This window comes from Dipodomys merriami, unplaced genomic scaffold (assembly GCF_024711535.1).
Source record: "Dipodomys merriami isolate MVZ:Mamm:240054 unplaced genomic scaffold, mDipMer1.0.p SCAF_1, whole genome shotgun sequence".
NCBI lineage: Eukaryota > Metazoa > Chordata > Mammalia > Rodentia > Heteromyidae > Dipodomys > Dipodomys merriami.
Genome location: NW_027202270.1, coordinates 56,204,718 through 56,231,668, shown reverse-complemented (window position 1 = coordinate 56,231,668; position 26,951 = coordinate 56,204,718). Strand labels below are relative to the sequence as shown.

Genomic DNA, 26,951 nt, shown 5'->3' with positions numbered 1-26,951 from the left:
GCATCCCAATCTGCAAGTTTTCAACTATAAATAATCTCTGCCCCCAAAAAAAGAAGAATGCTTTCATTATTTTTCAGGGCTCTGAAGCAGTGGTACAATGCTAGTACTGTGGCAGTACTAAGAATATTGTCTGTTTAACACAGATAAAAGAAAATTATTAATTGTGATCTATCCTAATTCAACCACTGCTTGGTATTTCTGAGAACCGGAATTCCCTCTATTGAATAAAAGAGATAAGGTTGTAGCATAAAAAAGTTAAAATAACACCTGTAAACCCACACTAGTGAGACTTTAACAGAAGGATCCCGAGTTTGATGCCAGTCAGGGCTAAAAAGCAAAATCCTGTCTCAAAAAAGGTAAGTAAAAACCTTTGAAACTGAATCTGCATTGGAAGAATCAGTTACATACTTGATTCATCACTAAAGTTTCAAAACAATTACCTTTTCTGTAGCAATTAACATTCCTGTAAACCAAGTGCTCACACCTGTAATCCTAAGTATTCAGGAGGCTAAGATCTGAGGATAGTGGTTCAAAGCAAGCCAGGGCAGAAAAGTCTCTTATCTCCAATGAACTACTCAGAAAAAGCCAGAAGTTGTACTATGGATCAAGTGATAGTGCTAGCCTTGAGCAAAAGCAGCTCAGGGAAGCAGCATCAAAAAAAAAAAAAAAAAAAATCATTTCATACTCAAAGAAAAACAAGCTGAATGATGTCGGAGGATAAAAACACCAAAATCTAGCCATTAAGAAATGAGTACTCCAAGAATTGTTCAACAGACAAATTGTAAAAGAAAGGCAAACCTAAGGTTTAAAACACTTAGAAGACATAAAGAAAGATGTGCAAAACTAAAGTACTAGATGTGAACATGTGCATGATAAAACCATAAAGGCAGGCAAGGGAGGAAGTACAACAGCATTTACTACCTGTACACTATATTACATAATACATACTATACACTATAGCATATACTACTTAACATGCTATTTCTTGGCCTGCATGAAAGTCACAAAAGGCATTCACCTTACAATAATTAACTAGGCTATGTATACTTCATGAATCTGTTTTATTATAAAAAGTCAAAGACAAGGGTTGAATGTGTTATTTTACATACATATATACATACATACATATATACCTGCATTTAACATACATAAAAATAACAAGCATGTATCACATATAAGATGTGCAAAACTGCCCCTCAGGTTTTTATGCTCCAAAAGAATTTATATAATAAATTTCTGAAATATCACCCCTTCTTAATCTTCAAGGAAAATTGTGTTTTTTTATTCTAAGTATATTTTTAATAAAAAGAGAAATAAGTATCAGTTTTCTAGTCACAATCAGAAAGCATATATAATTAAATTTAATACACTGTAAAAGTTGGTCCTTCTTCAAACTTTGATTAAATAAGATTTGGGGGGTCAAAGGAGAAAAACTAGAGTCTGTAATAGTAGTGCCTCCCAAAAGAATTACAGGACATTATCATCAAATAAGAAAATTAAGCTCTTAGAGATCTGAGCCCTTTCTAACAAAGTTCATGTATATAAGACCCTAATAATATTATTAATAAGTTTTCTTTTGGGAATAAGAGAGTATTGATCAAATAACTCTTCTAAGTGGGGTTCCTGTGGCTCATGTCTGTAATCCTGGCTACTCGGAAGGCTTCGGATCAGAGGATCACAGTTTGAAGCCAACCCTGGCAGGAAAGTCCATGAGATTTTTATCTTCAGTTAACCAGTGAAAAGCTAGACACTTTGGAGCCAAGAGCTGTGGTTCAAGTGGTCAAGTGCTAGCCTTGAGCACAAAAGCTCAGGGACAGCACCCAAGCCCTGAGTTCAAGCCTCAGGATTGGCATTAATTTTTTTTTAAGTTTAGATTAAAAATATTAATAAAAAATAAGCAAATACAAATATTCTGTGAAGTAAAGCTTTAAGAACATATTAAGCTTCCGGAGTTAAACAGTGATTCTAGTATTTACTTAAGCAAATAAGTGATAAATGGATACCTAGGAAATAAGGAAATACAATGGGAATTTATAATGCAAAAGAAAGTAGTAGTAGTAGTACTGGTAGTACACATCTGGTAGTGCACACCTGTAAAGTACCCTTAAGTCTGGAACAGAAAGATTGACCATACAAGGCTTCCCTGGGCTACCAACACAAGAGTCAATACACGCGCATGGGCACACACACACACACACAAACACACACAGCAGGGTTCTCTGGGAATGCCAAGGGCCAGGTAGTCACAGTTAGTGGCAGCAGGAAGGTATTGCAGTGACTAGCCAATGTGGCAGAAGTTCCTTCCTCAATTTTTCTTGGGTTCCAGCTGACTCCTCAGATCTCCTGTGGCTCGAAGTACTAACATGACAAAGTTCTCATCAATGAAATCTGCAGTGGTATCTGCAAGCTTGGATTGCTTGCCATGAACTTTCTCCTTTGCTCTTCCTATTGAGAAAGTCCAGATAAGGCCAAGCAGACGATTGCAATGACAATTACTGGGGCAAAGAATAGATAGAATCTGAATTTTGTAACAACTGGTGGATTTGGGCTATTCTGCTAACCAGTTTAGCTCAGACTGGAAGTGTTAAATGAGGGGGAAAAAATGTCAGTGTTTTTTAAACTATAGCATAGTTTGGTTAAAGCAAACTCTTGGTTATAGCAACTCAGACTTACTCTAATTAATAGAGCACCTAAAGAAAATTTAAGTTAGATCAAACTTAACATTCCAGATGGATCAGAGATAAAATCTAAAAAAAGATCCACATCACACTAACAGGAACCAGGAGCAGGTTTTTAAATCTCTAACTGGGTATGGTCTTTTAACTGTGATACAAAAAGGATGGTTATATATTTATTTCCACAAATCTCTTTATTCATGCTTCATTGATGATCTCTTCTACTCAAAGCATAGTTTTACAGAGCAAGAATCAGGATCTACTATATTTAGTCAGATATCTAGAACAAGTTCCTGACAAATATTATTTACTGCTGTATAATAATAAATATTATTTACTACTGTATAATCAAGAACAAGTTCTTGATAAATATTCGTTGGTTTGATACACTGGTAAAAGTTGAATAATCAGCACAGAAAAATAACTTTTTATGCAAATGACCAAACACAAAATAAGATAAATAGCACATACCACAATGAGAAAAGAGCTATGAACTGATCATTACAATTGGTGCTTTGAAAAGAAGTCAGTATGTTGACAATAAAAATCAATTGCCCAAAAGGAAAAATAGACAAGAGACATAGCATAAAGAGAACTAGAATTGTCAATGGCTTTTAGTCTTGCATATGTTCAATATCAATTAAAATAACATAAATGGAAATAAAAGCTACAATAAAACTGGCATTGTTCACCTATCTGTGTGGCAAAGAGAAAGACCTCTGGTTTGGCCACTACACGATGACTGACACTGTGAGGAAACAGTGTTTACATTCTTGGTCAGTGAAATCCAACACCTTTTAAGCTCTACGAACATAGCACTTTTCCAATGAATTTCTACCAAAATTAAAATGTACATGTTCTGTGACCCAGCAGTTCAACAAGAAATGGATCCTACAGATAAGACACTCACTTATGTTTGAGTGAAGTCGAAGCAGTTTTGTTCACGACAATAAAAACTGGAAACAATCTATATGGTCACCAATGTAGTACTATTTAAGTAAATCACAGTACCTTGTTATAGCAGAAGAGTGGGCATCCACTAAATATGAATATATAACACTCATACAGAACTTGAAAGTAATATCATTTCAATGAAAACAAGATGCAACATTTACATTCTGTTACCATTTGAGTAAAAAAAATGAACAGCTTATAGGTTCTGTACTTGTTTATTATATACGCTCTGGAATATTCATAGAGAAATGCTAACAGTGGTTACCTGAGAAGGTAACTGGGTATTTGGGGAACAGGAAGAGGAAGTAGACTTATTTTTCACCCCATATTCTTTGTGTATCTTTTCAATCTGTATACACTGATTGTATTACCTCTCTAAAATAAATATTCATACAAAAATACAATATTCATAACAGAATATTCATAACAAAAATACAGATATTCATTCCCAACCACGATGCCTAAAAAACTCTTCTAGTGATTATCACACTGTCGGCCACACTAAACAACAATTGAGCTGAGTAATTTTAACCCTGCTTCATAATTAAGAATAACAAAGTTAGTGATTAACTACAACCATCATCTCTTTCTCCTCAACTCAAATAAATAAAATATACAAAATGCAAGTCAGTTTCTTAATGCCATCCCTGTTATCCATTACATCCTCTTAAAACTAATTTAAACTCACACTACCTTCCATGAACAAGAAAAATAACTCAAAACCTCAGATGGAGGCAAGAACTAACAACTATGCTTATTTAGTAAACATGACCTCCAGAAAATGAAAATTTGACACAACTGATACCAGCCCAAAGCAGCCCATCATCAACCTGGAAAATATAAACTCAGATATTCAATAACTAAAAGCCCAATGCCACAGTCATGACCTTGTTTTCTCCCCTTTAAATAATAGGTTTAACTTCTCATTAGGGGACTGGTTATTTTGTTACAATCACATAAGAAGCACAAAGCTGGCATTAAGACTAAAATTAAGTTCTGCTTGAAGGAAAATTGTCCAAAATATATCAAGTGGAAGAGAGAAGCATGTTGTAAAACAAAATATGTAATCATGATGTATCAATTTTCAAACATAATTAATATCACATCTTATATATAAAAATGTCCTTACACTAAGGGTTCATGTGACAAAGATGAAAAAGAAAAAAATAAATATGTGGCCCTAAGGGAATAAAGAATATGAGAAGCATTTTATATGCAAGAAAATGCTGGTAGTAGTTGAGCTTGGCTCAAATTATAGAAAAACTATGCAGATCTACCACTCAAAAAGTCTACCATTCAGTCAGTATAAAAACTGAAAACTAGTAGGCTGTTCGGAAATTCTTATATTGGATTCATATACAGTAACAAAATAATCATTTGTGGTAAAGAATTTACTCTGTAGACTTGATCTCTGCCAAAGAGCATTAAAAGAGGTGATTTGTTGAAATGGCTGAACTGCCAGCTCTGGAAATAACACTGCTGAAAGAAATCTTAGGGAAAGTTCACTGGGCTACCTTAAAGCTGGCTCCAGGTCACCAAGGCCCACACTCCTTCAGCGGCATGCCCCAGGTCAGAACTGCACTCACTCTGTTCACTGGGAGACTTAGACAGTGGAAGAGGTGCTCCTGGAATCTTCAGGAACGCTGAGCTCTCCAGAAATCTGGCTACAGCAGTACAATGCTCACAAGCACTCAGGGCTGGAGAGGGAAAGAAGAAAGAAAATCAAATAAGCCCAAGATATGTCTGCAATTGTAACTGTACTGGGTAAAGGAAGTACACACTTCACAGCCTTTTCATTTTGATCCATGAAATTAAAACTGATTTACAAATGAAGGATGGACATGTTTGAAAACACCTAGGTCCACATTAGTCTATATAATTTTTATATTATTTTTATAAGTTACACAAACAACTAAACTTTAGAAGTTCCTTTGAAGTCCATTTACTCTTACACCATTAGAAAAAAGATCTTAGCAGTACAAATGCTACAATAATAATGTTCTCTCCAAAAGGTGAACCAATTCAATAGTGATACTTACTAGACACTATATTGGAAATGAACTACACAACTTGCAGAGAATAAGGGCTGGGAGGGGGAAAAAGTGGGAAGAAATGAGAGAGGGGGTAACACTTCAAAAAGAAATGTACTCATTATCTGACAGGTAACTGTAACTCCTCTGTACATCATCTTTACAATAAAATTAAAATTAAAAAAACTAAATAAATAAAAAGTTCCTTTCCCTTTCCAGATCCCTTTTAGAAACATTCACCAGTATAAGAATAATCATCTCTGGAGTAACCAGTGAAATATCTGATTTTGGCCCATTTTCGAACAAAATTCACAGTTGTAGACAGTCCAGTTCAAAGGCATATAAAACAATGGTGGGGAACAAAGCGGAAGGGAAGGGGTGTTCTAGATAACTAACAAAAAACAAAAAGCCATCCAACCTCCCTTTTCCTTTAGGGAGACTTGAAAAACATCAACATTTGCCAAAGGAAGAGGAAATTTTTATTAGAACCAAACTTTCCCATTGAAATTATTAGTAACACAAAGCACTAGATACCACTCTTTGGAAAACAGCTCCTTTGTTGTTTTTTAACCTCAAGCAACATTTTGCCAAGAAAACTTTCACCTAAGTAAATCTAAGCAGAAAACAACTCTACAAGACAGCATTCCTAAATAATTATGTGGAAAAGACAATCTCCCCAACCACCTTGGAATTCAAGGGAAAGGTTTTGCAGATACTATCAAACCATTCCTCCCTTCAGTCTAAAGTAAGGCTCATGAGCTATTGAAAAGAGAATCTAGACACAAAAAAGGCACTAAAAATAAGACACAATAAAAAGATCTCCCTGTAGAGAGGTCAACATGAAGTTTGTCATTTTCTGAAATCACTGAACAAAGGTAGAATAAAAATACATTCCCAAAGAGAATATCGTTAAGAACATTCTTCCCCAAGCAGCACCCACAAAGCACTGAATTTCTGACATTAACTATTTTCAATATTGGTATTTTTTAAGATGTTTGGCATTTCCTAAGTTCCTGGGGGCCAGGATTGCTTGGGTTCACACTAAAATTGTTCACACTAAAATTGTTCTTTTATCAATAAACTTCATTTTAAGAAGCATAAAGGAGTAGGCAAAAGTCAGAGGTGCTTTATCTGTGGGAGTTTCAGACATACAAGAAAATGCTTAAATGCAGTCATGTGTTTTTTCTTTTTTTCTTACTCTATTTAGAAGTCAGATTGAATTGTTTTTTGTTGTTGTTGTTTTATTTGAAGTGCTGAGGACTGAATGCAGTCTTCCTAACCAAATGCCCAAAGCTGAACTATACCCCAATCTGTTTTTCCAAACTATTCCCTCACCCCTGTCATCTTTACTATATGAAACTCCTCCTATCCTTCAGGAGAGGGAAGCCAATCATATCCCCACTTCAGGTTCTCCTGCCTCTGATCTTCCTTCTTGAAATATTCTTGAATTTCCCAGATCTTTCTCATTCTCTATCATTTACAATCAGTAGGACTCCCTGTGGAATTTAGGTTCTCCTCCATGAGCTGGGTTTGTCCTAAAACTGGGTGAGGATCACGTATTATTCATCTGTTCCATCCCTCTTTCATGGTAACTAATATATACTATTACCTGAGTGTTACTGTCCAAAAATCAAATCTTGAAAGTAAATGAAATTTAAAATTTGCTTCCAAATGCATTGGGCTCTCTCTGAAGTCAAAACTGTGGTGTCCTACAAGCTAGAAAAGAATGATATTAAGTAAAACCTGATGTTCTAGTATGAAACCATTTCCTCACAAATACCATTCATCAATGAGCAAGCTCAGCAGACCTGAAAGGTAGTAGAAAATGTTGTTCAAAAATCGTAAGAGTCAAGAAGAAAGGGGAAAAAATTGTAAGAGTGACTTAAAATATGAAAAGAGGCCTCCTAAAAAGGAAGAAAGGGAAGAAAAGGAGAGGGAAAGGGAAAGGAAAAGGGAAAAGGAAGAGGAAGGGGAAGGGGAGAGAGAAGGGGAAAGGAAACTCACAGATATTTATACAGTTAAATATCTATATAACCAGTTGGCGCTAGAGTTTTGTTGACCTAAGGTTTTTTTCCAAAAATTTAGCCAACATATTTCTGGCTATGGAGTTTTAATTACTGGCAGATAATTGAGCTGTGTAAAAATCTGAGCTATAAAAGTCAAAATCACATTCCTGTAAAGGGGTTCCGTGGAAGATAGCTGTGAAGGAGAAAAACCTAATTCAACTTTCCATCTCCAATTTTAGGCATTAAACTTAGTGGTACATTTATCTTTAATCCAGCTTAAAAGAACAAACATAGCAATTTTTAAATCCTTGTAATGTGATGGGCTCTAAATCGGCAAACAGAAAAAGTACTTAAATCAAACAAGTTCTTGGCAGTCAACAAAGCAACTAAGCAATGAGAGGGGAAAAAAACACAAACAAGTCTTCGCAACTTTTTCATTATCAGCTCTAAAGCTTGTGTCTTCCAAAACATTTCTACCTTCTAAGACCCATCCCATATCTTCGCAAGCCATCCAACCAGCCCCATCCCCCAAACAACCATGGTGTTCTTTTTTGTGGAATTACTATAAACCATAATTACTTGGGAAAAAAATGGGATATGGTAGTAAGAACATGGACTTAGGAGTCAGCTAAACAGAGTCTTCTAACCAGACAAAAATCATTCAATATCAATTTTAGTTTCCTATTCCATGAAATAGAATAAATTCTTCTATCTTTAATTATTACTAATGATCATACAGTTCTAATACTGTGCTAACCACATTATTTGTGTTGATTTAATCCTAACAACAACAAAATAGAAATAAAATACTATCACCTTTTATATATAAGAAAATCTTCTTCACATTGGTTTAAGTAACAGTAGCCAAAGTCACAATTTTTTAATATGACAAAACCAAAAATCAATTCATATTTTTTTGACTCTAAGACTCTGCCATTAATGACAACCATGCTAAATCTCTTGGCAGTAAGCACTGAACTGAATGCTCATATTAGGTATTCTTAGTTCCTTTTCCTTGTCTACCTTTTAGGATAACTAAAGTGTTAAAGCATTACAGCAGATAAAGTTTAAACACACCAATCCCAAATAAAAACATAAACCATTTGTATGACAGTACAAACATTCTCTTTAGCTGGCTTTAAAGCAATAGGGAAACTGGGGATGTAATTCAACAATAGAGTGCTTGCCTAGAATATGACAGGCCCTGGGCTTGATCTCCAGTATCACAGAAAAGAAAAGAAAAAAAATAACACTGGTATAAGCAGGCATGTGAACACTACATATTCTTCAAGAATAATCTACTCCAGGAGCTTGAATATGTGGGGGTACAACGGCGGGGGGGGGGGTGTCTGACCCACTTGTAATTCTGGAGAAAGTCAAAGGGGTCTTGTTAGTTCCCAAGATTTCAATCTCGAAGTCCTGGTAGGGGGAACCTGCCCCAAACACTATAGTTCCAGAGCACATGACAGAGCAGAAGGGGTAAGATAGATACAAAGTGAATCAGGAAGTGAAGTATGGAAGACAAGTAACTCCTTGACTCTAGGAGTTTCCAAATTCTCAACAAATGTCAGTATTCAATTTGAGGATGGAAAATGGGAATTTCCAGGAATTTCTCTAGGATTCCCCAAAATTCTTAATACATCCAAACAGTGACTGAGCCATCGTAGTCCAAGCTACTTGGGGGGCTGAGACATGAGGGCTGCTTGAGCAGAAGCTTGAGGGTAGCCTTGGAAACAGAACTGTGAGCCCCTGTCTCAAAAATTCAAATGAAAGGCAACAATGACCAAATTACTTGTAAACTTTGTTTATTATATGGTTATACAAAAACATTGCTAAGTGAGAAATAGGAGGCTCAGTGTTGTTTACAAAGAATTGTGGCCTGTAGCAAATACTAAAATCTAGAAAATGCCAGCAAACATTATTGGATAGTAATCCAATATCAGGCAAAATCCAGCCCACAGTCTGTTTTTATAAATAAAAGTCTTATTGGAACAGGCACACTTGTTCATTTTCCATTTAGTCTACAGATGCTTTCACGGTGAAGTGGCAAGAGATGATGGTTGTACCAGTCCATATGGCTTGCAAAGCCTAGAATTTTTACTAGGGAAACTTTGTTGACCTCTGTCATCATCTACGTTCAAATCCATAAGCAATATTCATAGAACACAGAATCACTGTTGAGGCTTCCAATTTAAAAACTTACTTTCTAGAATTTTTTTTTTTGCAACATCACACACAGGATTTGTATACTGTATGCTATATATAGAAACTTACTTTTATTTTCGAGGGTAACTCACTGGTAGCAGCAGATCTTTACAACACAGCAACTACTACAAGCAATGGTGACCAAGTCTATCCTGCCCGGGCTTCAAAAACTGTCAACCTTATCCTTCAATGCCAGTGTCACCTTTTCCTGTTCTTGCCTTCACCTTGATATCAGGGGATTCCTTTTATCTACTAATGTTTCTATGTGGACTGTTTTAACTGTGGAAAGAGAATTATATTTTTTTTTCCACTTGGCTGATAACTGATTTTTCTTAAGGTTTAGGAAAATACACACAGTACATCTCCCAAGAAATCCTGGAAAAGAATCCTACCACAGGAGCACTCCTCTTTCTCCAGGTAAACTTGTAGAGACTGAGTGGGGATCGGCTCACTAGATTTTTAAAGAAGTAAGTGGAGGAAATGAGAAAGAATACACATTCCAGGGTTTTTTTTCATGAAAATCTCTCTCCTGGCCTGAAGATCAACCAAAGAGAAGATACAATGTAGACATCCCTAATATTTTAGCCCCAGCAACAGGATTGAAGGCACAACTATCAGAGTGCCTTTCCCCTTCAGAATTTAACATATAATTTGGCTGAGAGGAGAGGGACCAACTGTGGATTACTTAATTACTGAGCATAATTAAGTACCAGACTACACTTCTGAAGATAACCTGCTTATACTCCGTAACCTCAAAACCCTCCACTGAAGTGGTTTGGCGCTCCATCAAAATCTCTTTCATTTGTCCAACCAAAGACTCGTTTATTTGTGCCAGACAAATAAAGTGAGAGGATCAAGGGTAAGACTTGAGGGAACAAAGGCAGCAAGCTACAGTAGACAAGAGAGTCCCAGGTGCTGAGTTGAATCCTAGCCCTGCCATCCAATAGTCACACAGCCTGAGCCAACTGTCCTTGCAACAGTCCCCACAGGCAAAACGGGCATTGTAATTTCCCTACAAAGTGGCCACGTGTGAAGTAAAATGTGTATAGTGGGTGCTAATAAAGACAATTATTATAAACTCCACATGAAGGAGTAAAAAAGGGAAGATGCAGAAAATGATGGAGGTTGAAATCATATGGATACAATCTGGCATTCTGATTCATAAAAATTACTTTGAGGTGGAGGGCCCTAGGGATTGAACCCAAGGCCTTGTCTCCTACTCTACCACTTAAATTATGTCCCTACCCTTATTATCTTTATTTTGGTTTTAAAACAGAGTCTCACAAATGGTACCAGGGCTGGTCTTGAACTCAATCCTCCTGTCTGTGCCTCCCAGTAACTAAGATCACAGATGGGTTGGGTGTGACAATGCTGGTCTAAAAACTATAATCACTAAGATTTTTGTGTGTGTGTGTGTGTGTGTGTGTGTGTGTGTGTGTGTGTGTGTGTGTGTGTGTGTGTGTGTGTGTGTGTGTGTGTGTGTGTGTGTGTGTGTGTCTTGGGGCCTGAACTCTGGTGTGTGTGTGTGTGTGTGTGTGTGTGTGTGTGTGTGTGTGTGTGTGTGTGTGTGTGTGTGTGTGTGTGTGTGTGTGTGTGTGTGTGTGTGTGTGTGTGTGTGTGTCTTGGGGCCTGAACTCTGGGCCTGGGCACAGGCCCTCAGCTCTTTAGCTCAAGGCTAGTACTCTAACACTTGAGCTGTACACCACTTCTGGATTTTTCTGCTTATGTAGTGCTAAGGAATCAAACCCATGGCCTCATGCATGCAAGGCGAGCACTCTACCACTGAGCCACATGCCCAGCCCCTCATTAAGTATTTTGAAGTGCTCCACAGGAAAGCCTGAAAAGAACCAAGCAGGACCATACTCAGAGACCATATTCTTCCACTTGTAGCTGTAAGACACCAACTGCAAAGGCTACACTGAATATAACTCCCCCTTTCTCATTTCCCCACTAGGTATGAGGTATGCCCTCATAAAAGAGTAGATTCCACAAAAGGTAGAAAGACACACACACACATACAAACACTACTCTTGTATAGATGGCCCATAAAACATTCCTTTCTCTCCTCTCTCTCTTTCTCTCTCAGTCTCTCTCTCTCCCTTCCCCCCTCCCTGTGTCCAATATTGGTGTATAACCAATTTGGGAAAGAAACAGACACAATTTTTTTAGCCAACTGACACTACCAATTCAATAGTAAGGCTTTCTCTAAGCCTGTTGGTAGCTCAAAAAAAGAAGCTGATGGAGAAAAGCAGGGATGGAGGAATGTAGTAAAAAACTCAATGTATATCTACAAAATTAAGAATAGGGAAGGAATGAGTTGTGAGGAATGGGTGAGCATGTTGGAAAGAATGACTCAAGATGTATTAGTTGAGATGTATTTGTTAGCCAGGTGCCAGTGGCTCAGGCCTGTAATACTAGCTACTGTGAAGGCTGAGATCTGAGGATCACAGTTCAAAGCCAGCCCAGGCAGCAAAGTCCCTGAGACTCTTATCTCCAATTAACCACCAGAAAACCAGAAGTGGCACTGTGGGTCAATTGGTAGAGCACTTGCCTTGAGCTGAAGACCTCAGCGATAATGCCCAGGCCCAGAGTTCAAGCCCCACAACCAACAAAATATATATAGATATATAGTATATATATTTAAAAAAGAAAGCCCAATGGGTTCGTCACATTTTCCCTATTATTTTCCAACTTTATACCTTTACTGTTTTTGCTTTTCCAGTTTTTTTGTGTTTTGTTTGTTCAATTCCATCAGCCCTTAAGTAGTTAAGAAGTCTATGGTTGATGCATGGTGTCTGGTCAATATCTGGGTGAGAACTGAGTTCCATGACATCCTCTCGGCATAAGCCCACATGGCTTCATCCCTGGTGTCTCTATAATCTCACAAAGGCTCTGAGGGGAGAATCAGATCACCTTGAGTGGAGAAGGTTTAAGAACATCTAGTAAAAGAAGGAGAAATCTGCCATTCTTCCATTCTCCCAGCCTGCCACCCCTAAACAGAATCAGACATGAATGGTAATTAGCTCATCCTTCTCAGTCTGTTGGGTTCAGCTTTCATGTGTGGACACACCATCCCTGCAACACCTCAGCCCTCCCTGTGACCACAAGGCATCCATGTTTTACCTGCTGTCTCACTAGAATGTGGTAATCCTTGATGATTACCTTCACATATAATACCATACAGCCTTTCATCAGCTCAGGATCTTGGACACCTTTACAAGAGTTCACAGGGATGCCACCCACTGGGCCAGGACCAGATTTTCTGGTTCTCTAATAGGATGTCTGGCACTTTGTTTCATTGTACCTATGTACTGCACATACGGATATGTTAGCAAAGCTTCCATAAAGACACCTCGAAAGTAAGACCTCTGTTTCCATCATCATGCTCCATATCCAATCCTGGTCTAACACAGAGTTCAGCCTGATTTAAATACCTATAGAATAAATTATGCTTAAAATTCCCAAAAAGAAAAAAACAAAGACAAGCAAATGCATAAACATGATAAAGAAAATGTGCACGTGTGTGCATTCTTGGTACTGAGGCTTCAACTCAGGGCCCTGTGATCTCACTAGATGCGTTTGTTCACAGTAGACATTCTACCACTTGAGCCATGCCTCCATTCCAGCATTTCTGCTATTTAATTGGAGCTAGTTTCAAGGACTCCCCACCCCCACCACATTAGCTCCAAGCCTCTAATCTCTGATCTCAGTCTCCTAAGTAGATAGGATTGCAGGCATAAGCTACCAGCTACCAGCTACCAGCTACCAGCTACCAGCACAGAAAACTCTTATCAGTACAGTGCTAAGTTTCTACCCTAGGTTTCAAAGCAGGAATAAAAAGTGCCACCAATTCTTATACAGATATTTAAAAATAAAAGGAAATGTGAATCACGTTTTGAATTACTTTGTTTTCTTGCTTCTATGGTATGCATATGTGTATACCAGTTCTCCATAATTATATCGGATTAACTGTACATTTTGTAAACAGTTGCCAGATCTACACTGCTATCTTAAAATAAAACAACCTGCATGTGTCCTGATAAGAAAACAGATTCATCTACTTACTACTTTTTGTTTTGTTGTGTTGATACTGGGGACTAAAGTCAGGGCCTTGTGCTCTCATTTGGCTTTATCCACTCATGGCTAGTGCTCTGCCACTTGTGCTAAGCTTACCATTGCACTTATTGATTCCACCTGCGCCATCTCCCTAACCACACCTTACAGTTCTCTAAAGACACTTTGAGCTTGTTCACTTTAATCTTTGCATATGTCCACCCAAAATGTCTCTTGTCCAACAATCTGACAAATACCTCTGCTTCCAGCTTGAGCACCATGAGCACATTTCAATATACAAAATGTACACTCTTATTTCCCTAGTCTATGGACTGCTCAAAGAAAACAAGTATTTTTTTTACTCCAAAGTATCAGAGATAGTTTTACAATAGTAGATCCTTAATAAGTGTTGATGAATGAATGGATATACCTTGGTAATGGATTCAAAGAAAAAGAAAAAAAGGACCCTCCAAGGAAATACGAACAATAGATATAAATAATTTTGTTAGAAAAGGTAAGCATACCAGAATCTACTTTTAAGTCTTGTCTCAGTTTTTAAGTATCTCTTCCTTAAACCCTAAAGAGATAGAAATTTACAAGTGTTACTCATTTTATACAAAAAGATAATGTTCAAATTAACATATATATTCAACCACAGCTTCCTACTGATTTACCCTGGAAGGAGGTAGTATTTACTCTAGTACTTTTTTTTTAGTATTTTTATCTTCCTTAAATAGTTGTATAAAGAAGTTGCCATTTTACAAAGCAGTATATGAATACAGATCAATGCCACTCCTTTCAACATCCTTACACTCCCTCCCAACCCACCCCTTTTCTAACTTTTCTTAATTTCATAGGATATACATGGAATTCTTGATTGCATTCCCCCTACTTCTATTTATTCATCTGCCCCTCTCCCCATGACCCTATTATGCCCCCTTTAAGTACCTGTTTCCTGGTGTTCATTTTGTTTATCTTTGACCTTGCCTTTCTAAGGAATTACATTATTTGAGTTTGAATCTACCATATTTCAATTAATACAAACATACTCTAGCACTTCTAACATAATCCTCTTTTTTTTTAATTTTACAGAAAGGAGAGAGAGAGAGAACTAAAAAATGAACTGAAAACAGAACTGAAAAATGAACTGAAATGCTAACAATACAATGTTCTATTGCTGGAAACTAAGATGTTGTCAGTGAAAAAGGAGATCAGTCTTCTTACAAGAAAAATGTTTGATATGTTTTTTTCCCCAGAAAATTATTTCTAAGCTGTTCACGTGGAGCCATGTACCTACACAATTCCTGCAGGTAGGCTCTCACTTGCTGGCATCCTAGATACTGGAAGTCAAAGTGACTTAAAGGGCTGCAATTGGAAAGCTCTTCCTTCCACCATGCTACGGGTTGGAAGCGTCCTCACAACGTTTGTGCCAGTGTTCTGTCACCAGCCTATGGCACTACTAGGAGGTGGAGGAATCTTAAATAGGTGCAGCATAGTAGAAGGAAGGCAAGTCACTGAGGGAGTGCCTTTGAAGAGGATACTGGGACACTGACTCCCTCATCTCTCTTTTCCTGTAGCCATGAGATGACTTGCTTTGCCATGGGCTCCCACCTCAATGCACCATGACACCAGAGGACCAAAGCAATGGGACCAGACAACGATGGGTCGAAACCTCTGAACTCATGATCCAAAGTACACTTTTCTCCTTTAAAATTCGTTATCTCAGATATTTTGTCACATCGGAAAGCTACTAACATACACTATTATAACTATTATACTCTGAACTGCATTCCTCTCTGGAGTGTATGCTGTGCCAATCACCACCCCCAAGCTCAGACTGATAAATTAATATGGAAATACATCTAACAAAAAAAAAAAAAAAAACAGGAGTATGTGAAGAAAATAAAAGGGAAAACCAAGAAACAGGAAGAATTACATCAAGTGAAGAGTCAGAACTAAAACCGATCTGCCTAGAACTGAGGGAGTACCCTCTGGAGTCCTGATCTTTGAGTTCCAAGTACACTTCTGAGTGGGAGTGACGTGGATGAGAGGGTGGAGCTAGACTTGCTTCCAGAATCACAGGCTGTTATCAAGATTCACATTATCTATAATATGTGAACCTCAGGATTCCTTAACTCAAGTAATTCTTTGTGAGCAATCACAAAGCATAGATATTTTCCATACTTATATCTCTTGTGTTATTAAGTATTCAGTCCACTAACAGAATAACAGCCTCTTGATTTTTTGGTTACTTCTAATTAGAGCATATAGTTTTGCACCCAGATTTTTTTTTTTGATAGACTAATTCTCTAAAATGAAACTTGCCTGAGGTTGGTTGTTAGCGGCCTTTTCATCACAAGCCTGGAGATTCCACACCTGTGATTAATTTACATCCGCACAAGTTGAAACATTAGCTTTTTGATCATTTGTGATATTGCAACTCTCAAGAGGCAATTTACTCAACAATTAATACAAAGCATCTATATGTACCGTCAATACCCCAAATTCCCAACTGGGCCAGAAGTTCTAATGTGAAATTAATTCATTCTTTGGATTCCTGTTGTTTGTTTATGCTGAGATCAACCCCAAGGCAAATGCTTCAGCACTGAGCTACACCTCTACCCTGAAATCAATTGTTCACTGAATTCTTAGCTCCACTATTATTTTTAAAGTGCTCTATTCGTACGAGCAATTTTTAAAAGTCAAAAACTTAAGCCAAGTGCTAGTGGCTCATGTCCATAATTGTAGCTACTCAAGAGGCTGACATCTGAGGACTATGGTTCCAAGCCAACCCTGGCAGGAAAGTTCATTGAGACTTCATCTCCAATTATCCAGCAAAGATCCAGAAGTAAAGCTTGACTCAAATGGCAAGAGTGTTAGCCTTGAATGCGTAATCTAAGGGACAAGGCCTGAGTTGAAGCCCCAGTAATCACACACACACACACACACACACACACACACACACACACACACACACACACACACACCACCCCTAGACATATGCACAAAGGACAAAATAGCGTTTGTACCTCTGCATATAAATATATATATGAGGTATGTGTAAACTTTATGCCATATATAATTCTAAAAAGGGTGGTAGCTCTCTAGGTAACCAGAAGTTGCATGTCACAAAGACAGACACAGTAATAAACACGCAATATACTCATAACTGTTTCAACTAGACAACACAACATGAAAGCACAAGGAGTATAAAAAGGAAATAAGAACACTAGTGACTGCCCATGTTTACCATTCACACTGTCAACAATTCTAGGAAAAACTCAACCAAGTTCCAGGTCACTAAACCCATTTGTCTCCCTGACTTTGCTTTTTTATATTTAAGGCCCAGAGGGAGATGATAATCTTCTGTAAGTTTTTAAATGGCTTATTTTCTCAAGCTGTCAGAGAAGAAAGAAAAGGCTAGCGTCTATTATTTTAACTTTGAAAGCATTAAGCATTTGGGGAGGGACTTTTAGAAAACAACTTTAAAATGTGTTCAGTTGTTTCATGAACAGTATTTTTGATTCTGTCAAAAACACTGCTAGACAATTAGGCTTATTTTAAGATAACACACACTAGCATAAATTCAACTCAGTCACTTTGAACTTATCACCAGATTTAGACTGGTTTAACAAAACCATGAGGATACCTTCCCATTGTTTTCTACTTTGAAAAATGGATTCTTCTACATGAAGAATGGTATACAAAACAAGTGTGATGGCAAGCCCTTCATACTTGTAATCCCAGCACTGGTAGTGAGTTCAAGGCTGGACTAAGCTACATAGTGAGATTCTGTTTCTTTTTTTTTTTTTTTTTTAATTGTGAGAATGCCGTACAGAGGAGTGAGACTCTGTTTCTAAGGAAGAAAAATAAAAAGAGTAAGGAATATAGTAGAGTGGAAGAGGGTATGACTAGAGTACATTCTGCCCTGGGTATGAAACTATTTTAAGTTTTGGTTTTTTTAGATGGACTATCCTCATCTCTCTGTCTCTGTCTGTCTCTGTCTCTGTCTGTCTGTCTGTCTGTCTGTCTGTCTCTCTCTCTCTCTCTCTCTCTCTCTCTCTCACACACACACACACACACACACACACACACTCGTATACAAACACACAAAACCACTTCTACTTCTGAGTTAGACAACTCCTAGTACTTTTGGCAAAGACAAGTATGAGAGGCAAGGTTACTTTTTTTTTTTTTTAAAGAGGCCAGAAAATGTGACTACCCCACAGAAGTAGGGCCGTGCCAAAGCTAGAAAAAGCTTCCATAGGTGACAATGTTATCTCTCTCTAGAGATAACTGAGTAGTTCCCGATTGTTCAGTTTATTACACTTCAAAAGCAACAACAGTAGAGGAACCAAGACTCTCATAAAAATAATAGGAATTCACAGATACCAGTCACAGATACCAGTCTCATTCTTCACACACCTCTTCTATCACTTGAGGACTCAGCAAGAAGTTACTATGAGTAAATACCTTATTCTTAAGACTTCCCAACCTCCAGACATGTAAAAACTGTCCTTTTGCCTTTATAAGTTACCTAGACTCATGATATTTTCATACAGCATTCCAAGGGAGTAAAAAAAACTATTTGCATATAATAAAAATGCAACTGAAATCTGGGTCTGGGGATACACACCTGTTACTACCAACTCTTGAGAGCCAAAGAAGGATTATGAGTTTGAACACAAAGCCCATACCTACATGGAGTTCCAAAAAGGAAAACAGGTTATACTTGAAACCATTCCCTATTGCTCCTCTTAACACATCTAACCCAAGGCCTTCCTTCTATTCCAAGTCCTCCATTCGGGGAGGTAAAACTTTTATTTTTCCTTCTAAAACCTCACTTCTCCTGGATGTTTGGGTAGTGTCTATGCTTTCCCCATCCCTAGCTTTGCACATTAGGAATCGATCACTACCCTCAGATAACAGAAAGGCTTGATGCTCTTCAGTTCTGAGTCCCAGCTCCAGCCAGACAGTACCTGACACAAGCTGAGCCCTCACAAGTGTGATAAGAAAAAGTAAACAAATCTGTTTCCTCCACCACGGAGACTTTCAGGTTTGAAAGTAATATCTGGGAGCTAGGGCTGTGAATCCCAATCAATCAAAATCAATTAATCAACCAATGTAGTTGTGTACCCTATAGTCCACACCACAAATAGTCCGAAAGTCTAGAGGAGGGACAGCCTCTTTTCAATAGATGTCCACCTGAATTACGTTTCATAAATGCAGTCTGTAGGCTCACAGTGTTTGTCTTCTTCCAACTGAACCTATGAACAAGAGAAACAAACTTGAGTTAATCCCTCAGGCTTTGTTCCTTTTGTCTGTAAAATGAGGATATTGATACCAACTTCCTAATATATGTAAAGTCTACAGTCTACAAAATGGTACAAAAATCAACACTCAACTGTCTACCCTTGATCCCTTGTGCATTGTGAATAAAAGTCAAAGTAGTGGGGTTGGCAGTGCGGCTCAATGATAGAGTGCTTGCTTACCTAGTGTGTGCCAGGTTCTGATTTTGATCCTCAGTATCGGGAGGAAGGGAAGCAAGGAGGCAGGCATACAGGCAGGCAAATAAACAACTTTAAGCTCAGAGGCAAGACAGACAGAACTAGCTCCCTTCTCTTTTAAATGTACAGGGATGATTTTTTTTTAATTTTATTTTATTTGTGAACATACTGTACAGAGGGGTTACAATTACATGGGCAGGATAATGCGTACATTTCGTACCAAGCATTGCAGCCTCCTCCTTTGTTTACCCTTCACATCCCTTCCCAGCCTCCCCCCTCCCCCCCAATCCCAATCCTTCTCCTTCCCCCCCTTCCCCCCCCCCTTATTGCAGCATTATTTACCATAGCTAAGATATGGAACCAACCCAGATGCCCCTCAGTAGATGAATGGATCAAGAAAATGTGGTATATATACACAATGGAATTCTATGCCTCCATCAGAAAGAATGGCATTGCCCCATTTGTTAGGAAATGGAAAAACTTGAAAAAAATTATATTAAGTGAAGTAAGCCAGGCCCAAAGAAACATAGGTCCCATGGTTTCCCTTATTTGCAATATCTAGTATATGTATGAGTCAAGCGGAAAAGGTCAGATAATGTGATCAGGAAAATGAACCCTTAGATATGTATTTTAATGTTTTTTTCTTTCATGCATGTGTTTCTAACGCATTTATAAGATTATCTCTTTGTTGCTTTGTATGTCCCTCCCCCACAGTACAGGGATGATTTTTATTCTACCTTAATAGTAACTTCTTTCCTTCCCTTCTTTGGCCCTAAGGGCTTGCATTACCAGGGGGCAGTAAGTTCTAAAGTAACACAGAACATGACATAGAGGAGGACCTACTAGGAAAGCTCCAATGAGAGAAAGAGCTCAGGCAAGACTCTCAGAATGCATGCTGACTAAAACAACCTTTGCCATTCTCCAATGATCTCTTCCAAAATGAGACCCTTTTTGAACTATGTTTTTAAATATGAAGATCCAAAATTGTCAGGGAAGGACTCAGTATCATGTCTGTGATAACTAACACACTTTGGGGACTATAACCATGGAAACATTTCATATAAATTAACATTTCCAGCTGGGCATTGGTGGCTTATACCTGTAATTCTAGCTACTCAGGAGGCTGAGAGCTGAAGATCACACTTCAAAGCCAGTCCAGTCAGGGAAGTCTATGTCACTCTTATCTCTAGTTAACTACCAAAAAGCTGGAAGTGGAGCTATGGCTCAAGTGGCAAAGCAACAACCTTGAACAAAAAAACTCAGGGACAGTGCCCAGGCTCTGACCTCAAAACCCAGTATTGGCACAAAATAAAAACAATTTTTCCCCATGGTCACAAACTCACTAACCCAAATAAGTGGGCTTGGAAACTACCAGCCAACTTCATTCTGTGAATAATCATTAAGTTTTAATCAGATATGGCTGGAATTGTGGAACAGCCAGCATAAAAGGGGGCTCATCTTAGAAAATGAATAGGAGATGGGGGGGGGGCAAGTGAAGGAGGAGAGAAGACCAGGACAGCAGGTGAAGGCAGAGGAAGAGAACAAAGACTCCCCCCCCCCCCCCCCAGCCAATCACTGAGCTGGTCTCTTGTCTCAGAACTCTTTGGCCCCTCTGCAGCAGCTGCTGTCTCCTGCAGTTGGCACTGGGCACTGCCAGGCTGGGACTGGCTTCCAGGGAGGACAGCATTGTTTTATTGGCTACTTAGGCAGTGCACACACCATTAATGGAGTTTTTATCTCTCCATTTTCCTGTCAGTACAGAACCAGCCAGTCTGACTCTGTTATTATCATTAAGAAAGCTTTTTCCCCCCCTCCCCACACATGCTCTTTAATCCAAACAACATCTGGGAACTCCAGCCTCTACCATGTAAAACGGAAACAGACAGAGAGGGAAAAGGGGAGCGGGGGGGGGGGGGGGGGGGGGGCAATACAGTTCCAGTCACATTGAACACCCATCAATTCCAACAGGTGACCTTAGTTCAAGCCATCCAGTACCTCTAAAACCCTGTTGGCTTCAAATCAGCACAAGACTTGCCATTGCCTGGCTTTACACTGCAGCCAGGCCTTGGATACCTTGACATGAAGCTCTTTAACAATAACAAAAGAAATTTATTTTTTTTAATTAACTATTTTACTCACTCAGAAATCCAGTTGTGAAATAAAAGTCAAGAATAATAATGAAAAGATTTTTTTTGAAGCACTGTTTTCTCAAGAGGAAAAAAAAAATTAAGAGCCTTCACAAGACATTCATAGTAAGTACATCACTAGAGTATAAATAAATAGGAAAAAAATCTGGTACCAGTCAGCCCAGAAACTATGTCTTCCTGTAACAGACAGCTGTCTCCTCTGGAGCTAAAGAGTGCTTTCTGCTTAGATCATGCTCTGTGAGTCATGGAATCAATACAGGAAAGTGCACAGCCAGCCATACGGGAGACTGGAACCTAAGAGCCACTTTTCTATGAGCCACACAGCTCCTCCATCCCTCACCTCACCCTAACTGGTCAGGAACACGCCAGTCTCTGCTTCATGCCTGACCAGGTCTCAGAGAGTCCTTCATGATAGTCCTTTCAGCATTGATTCTAGGTAAGTAGAACCTATAGACATCCAACATGTAGGTACCCAGCCACCCATCCTGCCCCACACCCCTACAATGTCCCAGTACCTACTCTTCCCCCAGAAATGCACCCTACCCAGCTGAAGACACAGCAGAACTGAACATCTGAGTGTCAGCAAAGGTTAGCAGTTTATTTTTAATTTTTTATTCCACTCAGCAAAAATGGGAGAAAATCACTAAGTGTCTGAGCCACAGACTCCTGCTCCCTTGAAGCTGTGCCTGTGAGCCCCCAGCAGTCAGTTGTTAATGACAGTCTCAGTAACCTGATCCTCTCACAGTGGGAGACTTGAGAAAGCACTGGCCTCTCTCTGGTCTCCCTTTCTATTGTCCCACCCTGCAGGGCCAGCTGTTTCTGACAGCCAAATTGCTGCATGCTAAGCAATGAGTGCTGTCAGGCAAGGAATTTTCATTTCTATAATGCATAGGCCTCCATGGACAAATTATACAGCTTATGGTGCTGGCTGCAGGATGCTGCACCAGGCTTGAAATGTGGCCAAAACGCAGCCTGTCTTCCCCTCTCCCCAGCCCCAAGCTGACAAGACAGTCACCCAAAATGAATCAGAATGGCCAGAGAGAAATGAGAACACGTGTTTCTGGAGACAAACAAAACATAATGGAGAAGAGACATGCAGCTATAATTCTTGATGGAATGGCACATGGTGAAAGCTAACTGAGCTAATGTCACACCATTGAGCTACCAAGCATAGCTTCCCTTACAGCCTTCTGCAATTTGATCACCAGCAATGAACATCTCGGGGGCATCAGCCCTGGCTCCCTGCTTCTGAAGGAAGATGGACTTGTCCAGAAAATATACCAAGAACTTTACCACCTCTTAAAAACTAAGCAAAATCTAAGTGATTCAAGAGAACAGAACAGTGCTCTTTCATGCTGAAGAAGGGCACCAACATGCTTTATGAAATCATTTTGTAGAACTCTTTTCCTTTCCAGTTTTTCCACTGCCATAAACCACTTGACAGTTACAACCCTTCAATCTGGTATACACACTCTGCTATTCTGAGTCCAGTAGAGCTAAACATGGAGTGACCCAACTAATCAGAACATGGTATTCAATTTGGGAGTGGGATGTGAACTCTTCAAATTAGCGACGACTCTTAAGATTTTACTAAAAAGAAAAGTTTCACTTTATTGTTATACTTGAATGTAAAGGAATATGGCACAGGAATTTTGCCATCATGAAGGAAGAACCTACCTAATAATAGGAGGGGAAAATAAAATAAAAATAGGAGAGTCCAAGGGACACTGTTTAAGGCCTAGATCAATTCAGATCTGAAACTTACCCTACCAAAGACTCCACAGAAAGGCAGCCAGTCAGTTCTCACTTTTATCAAAGCTGGTACAACTTGAGTTCTCCATCCCTGAAATGAAAACTAAACAGATAAAACCTCACTGCATTCTAAAAACACATCAAGATCACACACATGTACATGTGTATCTGTGTGTATATATGTGCATGTACGTATGTCAGTGTGTATGTATATGTATATGTTAAACTTTGCCAATAAGCAAGAACATTTTTCAAATTTTGTTACTGTCTGTGAGAACTGACTTTCACCTTTTCCTTCCAGTCCTTATACTTAGCCTGAACTGAAATGTTCCAAGTCACCTGATTTGTGCCCTAAGGCATGTCTAGCTGTCAGATCTGAATTCCAGAGGATGAGAAAGCTAAATTCATGATCTGTGTTTTCCCTCAGTGTTGTAAATCTTAACCTGACACATAAGTGAACTTTGGTGAGTGAATGGCCCATCCACTCCATGTCAACAAAACTAGCTCCAGGAAAAACCAGGAAACCAACACAGTCAGGAGCAAAACAGGAGAGGGACAAATGATCTTGCCTATGTGCTCAGGTCAGCCAAAGCACAAGCACCTGCAGGCTGTGAGCCGCCAAGGCTATCACGTGCCGCATCCGGCAGCCATCTACTTTATCATTAACTACTGTCTGGCCAGAAAGGGCAGGGTCCAGTTCAAGAACACTGGGGACTTTCAGACAGGAGGTGTATCCAGAACCAGAGTGGGATCGCAGCCCATTCACTACAGACTATAAATACCTCCTGGCTGTGGTCCCAGCAGAACCACAATTCCTGTTTTCCTGTCGGTAACAGAACTGCAGGCCATTCCCCCAAGAAATTCAGCACAACCAGCCATGCATGACAAAACATTAAATGTACACACCAGTTTACTCAGTGCCCTGGCAAGTCCTGTTTCTTGCTCCTCCCTTATACATCCTTGGCTTCTAATCCCCAAAGATCAAAACAAAAGAAAGTTAAAATTGATAGTAAATAAGATCTCCGTTTGGTGCTAAGGGGAGAAAACAATGCAACACACAGGCTCTAAACTGCAGTAAGAAGGGAGGGAGGGAAGAAGACCAACTCACTCTCAACCCCTCTTCCTGAAAACAATCAGAGATTTCCAACTTTTACATTCATTCTTTTATTTAAAGTTCTATGAGCACGGGATGGGGATGGCGGGGTGAGGGAACGTGCCATGACTAACTTGGACAGAGCAAAAAAGCAGCACAGATGGCCACCAAGACTGCTTAGACAGGGCAATTAAATGTATAATTAAATGACCAGACTTACCAAGCTGCTTCTCAAAGACAGTAAAATAGAACAAAGTTCTCAGGAATGAATTTGACTTATTGGTTAAAAATCTAACCTAAATACCTAAATCTGGAGATCACTTGGCTATGGCAGAAACTAGTCTAGGGATGTGTCCTTGTAATTTAAATTTAAAGAAAACCCAATACAAAACTCAAGAAGACATTGGAGAATATATTTTGTACTATCTTATTGTCAGTAGCTGGCACAGGGCAGGCTTATAATTCGTGCTCAAAAATGTAGACAGATCTACCTTCTAACCAACTGCCTGACCCTCCACAAAGGCCAGGCTAGAAATAAACTACAGAGTACAGAGTTCAGAGTGTGTTCTGAACCCCATAAAGTTCACTGCCTTTCCTCTCCACATCCATTCACACCTTCAACCAGAAAGCACTCAGCATCTGCCATAGGCCTTTTTAGGTACCATAGTTATAATAGCACTGTGGTTACAATAGAAATGTGACCAAGTTTCTACTTACAAATTACCCAACCTAAAACATGTTTTACCAGCCCAAATGGCATAAGGCCCGTGGCTTATACTGTCCAAAGAGGCAAATTTTATCCAAAAACAGTAGCATAGAAATGGTGGGTCCAACTAAATTGTATAGACATAACAGCAGTGTCAAGAGGTTAATAAGGAAATAAGTGATAACTGCTGGCTAAGATGATATAGTGGGCTGTTCAGCAGCACCCAAAAATATGTCTATATGCCGGGCACCACTGACTCATACCTGTAATCTCAGCTACTCAGGAAACTAAGAACTGAGGATCTCAGTTCAAAGCCAGCCCAGGCAAGAAAGTCTATGAGACCCTGACCTCCAATTAATCACCAAAAAAAGCTGGGTGTGGAGGTGTGGCTCAAGTGGTAGAACTTGAGCACAAAAGCTCAGGGATAGTGCACAGGACCAACTCATGCACATACATGCATACACATGTATACACACACACAATTATTTATATATTTTTATATATAGCCTATAACCCTGGAATCTGTGAATGTGAGCTTGTTATGGTTTGCATATTTCATGTTTCTCAAAAGGATATTATGTTAAAAGGTTTGGTGCCAGCTGGTAGAGCTAATCATTGAGGTGATTGGAGTACATGGCTCTGACCTATTCAACTATTAATAATGAATATATAATTGGTTTTAATTATTGGGAGGTGGTAGAGACTCAAAAACAGGACCTGATTGGAGGAAGGTTACTGGGGGCTTGCCCCTCTGTCCCTCTTGATGCTTCCTGGCTGCCATAGGTGAATAGCTCTGTTCTACACTGACCCCACTCCACCATAATGTTCTGTTTAGTCTCAAGCCAAAGCAAAGGAACCAGCCAACCACAGATGAAACTTCTTAAACTATGGGACAAAATCAGTATTTCCTTCTTCATATTGTTCCTTTCAGGTGCTAGTTACAGATACCAAAATTCTGGCTAACACAGAGCTTATTTAGGAAAGAGGTCTTTATAGATTTATTACATTAATTAAGAATCTCAAGATGAGATCATCCTGGATTATCCTGCTGGGACTTAAATCCAATGACAAAAATCCTTATAAAAGAGGATACATGGAGACTGAGAGAAGATCACATTAAGATCACATTACAGTGCAGACAGAGTTTAGTGTTATGCTGTTGCAAACTAAGAAAGGTGTGGAGACATCTGAAGCTGAAAGGGAAGGCTGCATGAAAGGGGTCTCCCCTCCAAGCATTAGGGAGCACAGCTCTGCTTGTACCTTGATGTTAAGGCCTATACAATTATGAAAATATTCATTTCTGTTTCTTGTGGCAGCTCTAGGAAACTAATCCAGATGGCAACGGAAATGCTGCTGGGGGAGTTGGGAGGCAGGAGAAGAAACAGTGCAAGAACAGAAACACAAGGTGGTCACAGACACATAATTTAGAAAGGCAAGCTGCTACATCAGGTAACACCTGACATATACTTGGGCCTAAACAGCAGCCTAAATTCAATCGAGGCTCTACTGATTTTGTTAGCTAATAAAGACTCGCTTAAACCTTACTAATGAGGCTTATGCAAGAAAACAAAATGTTCAATGTACTGATGTAGGAACATCAGGTTACTATTCAGAAGAATGAGTAGGGGAGTTCATGATTATAATCCTATCTACTCAAAGGGTTAAGAGTTGGAAGCTCAAGGTTTGAGGCCATCTGGGCACACACACACACAAATCTGCAAGATTCCATCTCCAACTAACCAACAAAAAGCAAGGATGAGGCATAACTCAAGTGGTAGAATGCCAGCTATGAGAAATAAAGCTGCACAAGTCTGAAGTCCTAA

The 26,951-nt window shown here is 39.1% G+C and overlaps 1 protein-coding gene across 6 annotated transcripts in view; it reads right to left on the bottom strand.

Moving 5' to 3' along the window:
- Acvr1 (activin A receptor type 1) overlaps window positions 1-26,951 on the bottom strand; it is a 122,560-nt gene that overhangs the window by 67,113 nt on the left and 28,496 nt on the right. For 2 of the 6 annotated variants that reach the window (XM_070022826.1, XM_070022861.1), the window contains exon 2: window positions 5,144-5,326. The gene's annotated coding sequence lies outside the window, so the exon portion shown is untranslated. Of the gene's footprint in view, window positions 1-5,143; window positions 5,327-14,447; window positions 14,501-18,559; window positions 18,608-19,128; window positions 19,191-26,951 lie in introns of those variants that run through there. The other 4 variants (XM_070022844.1, XM_070022854.1, XM_070022835.1 and 1 more) reach the window with 4 other exon arrangements.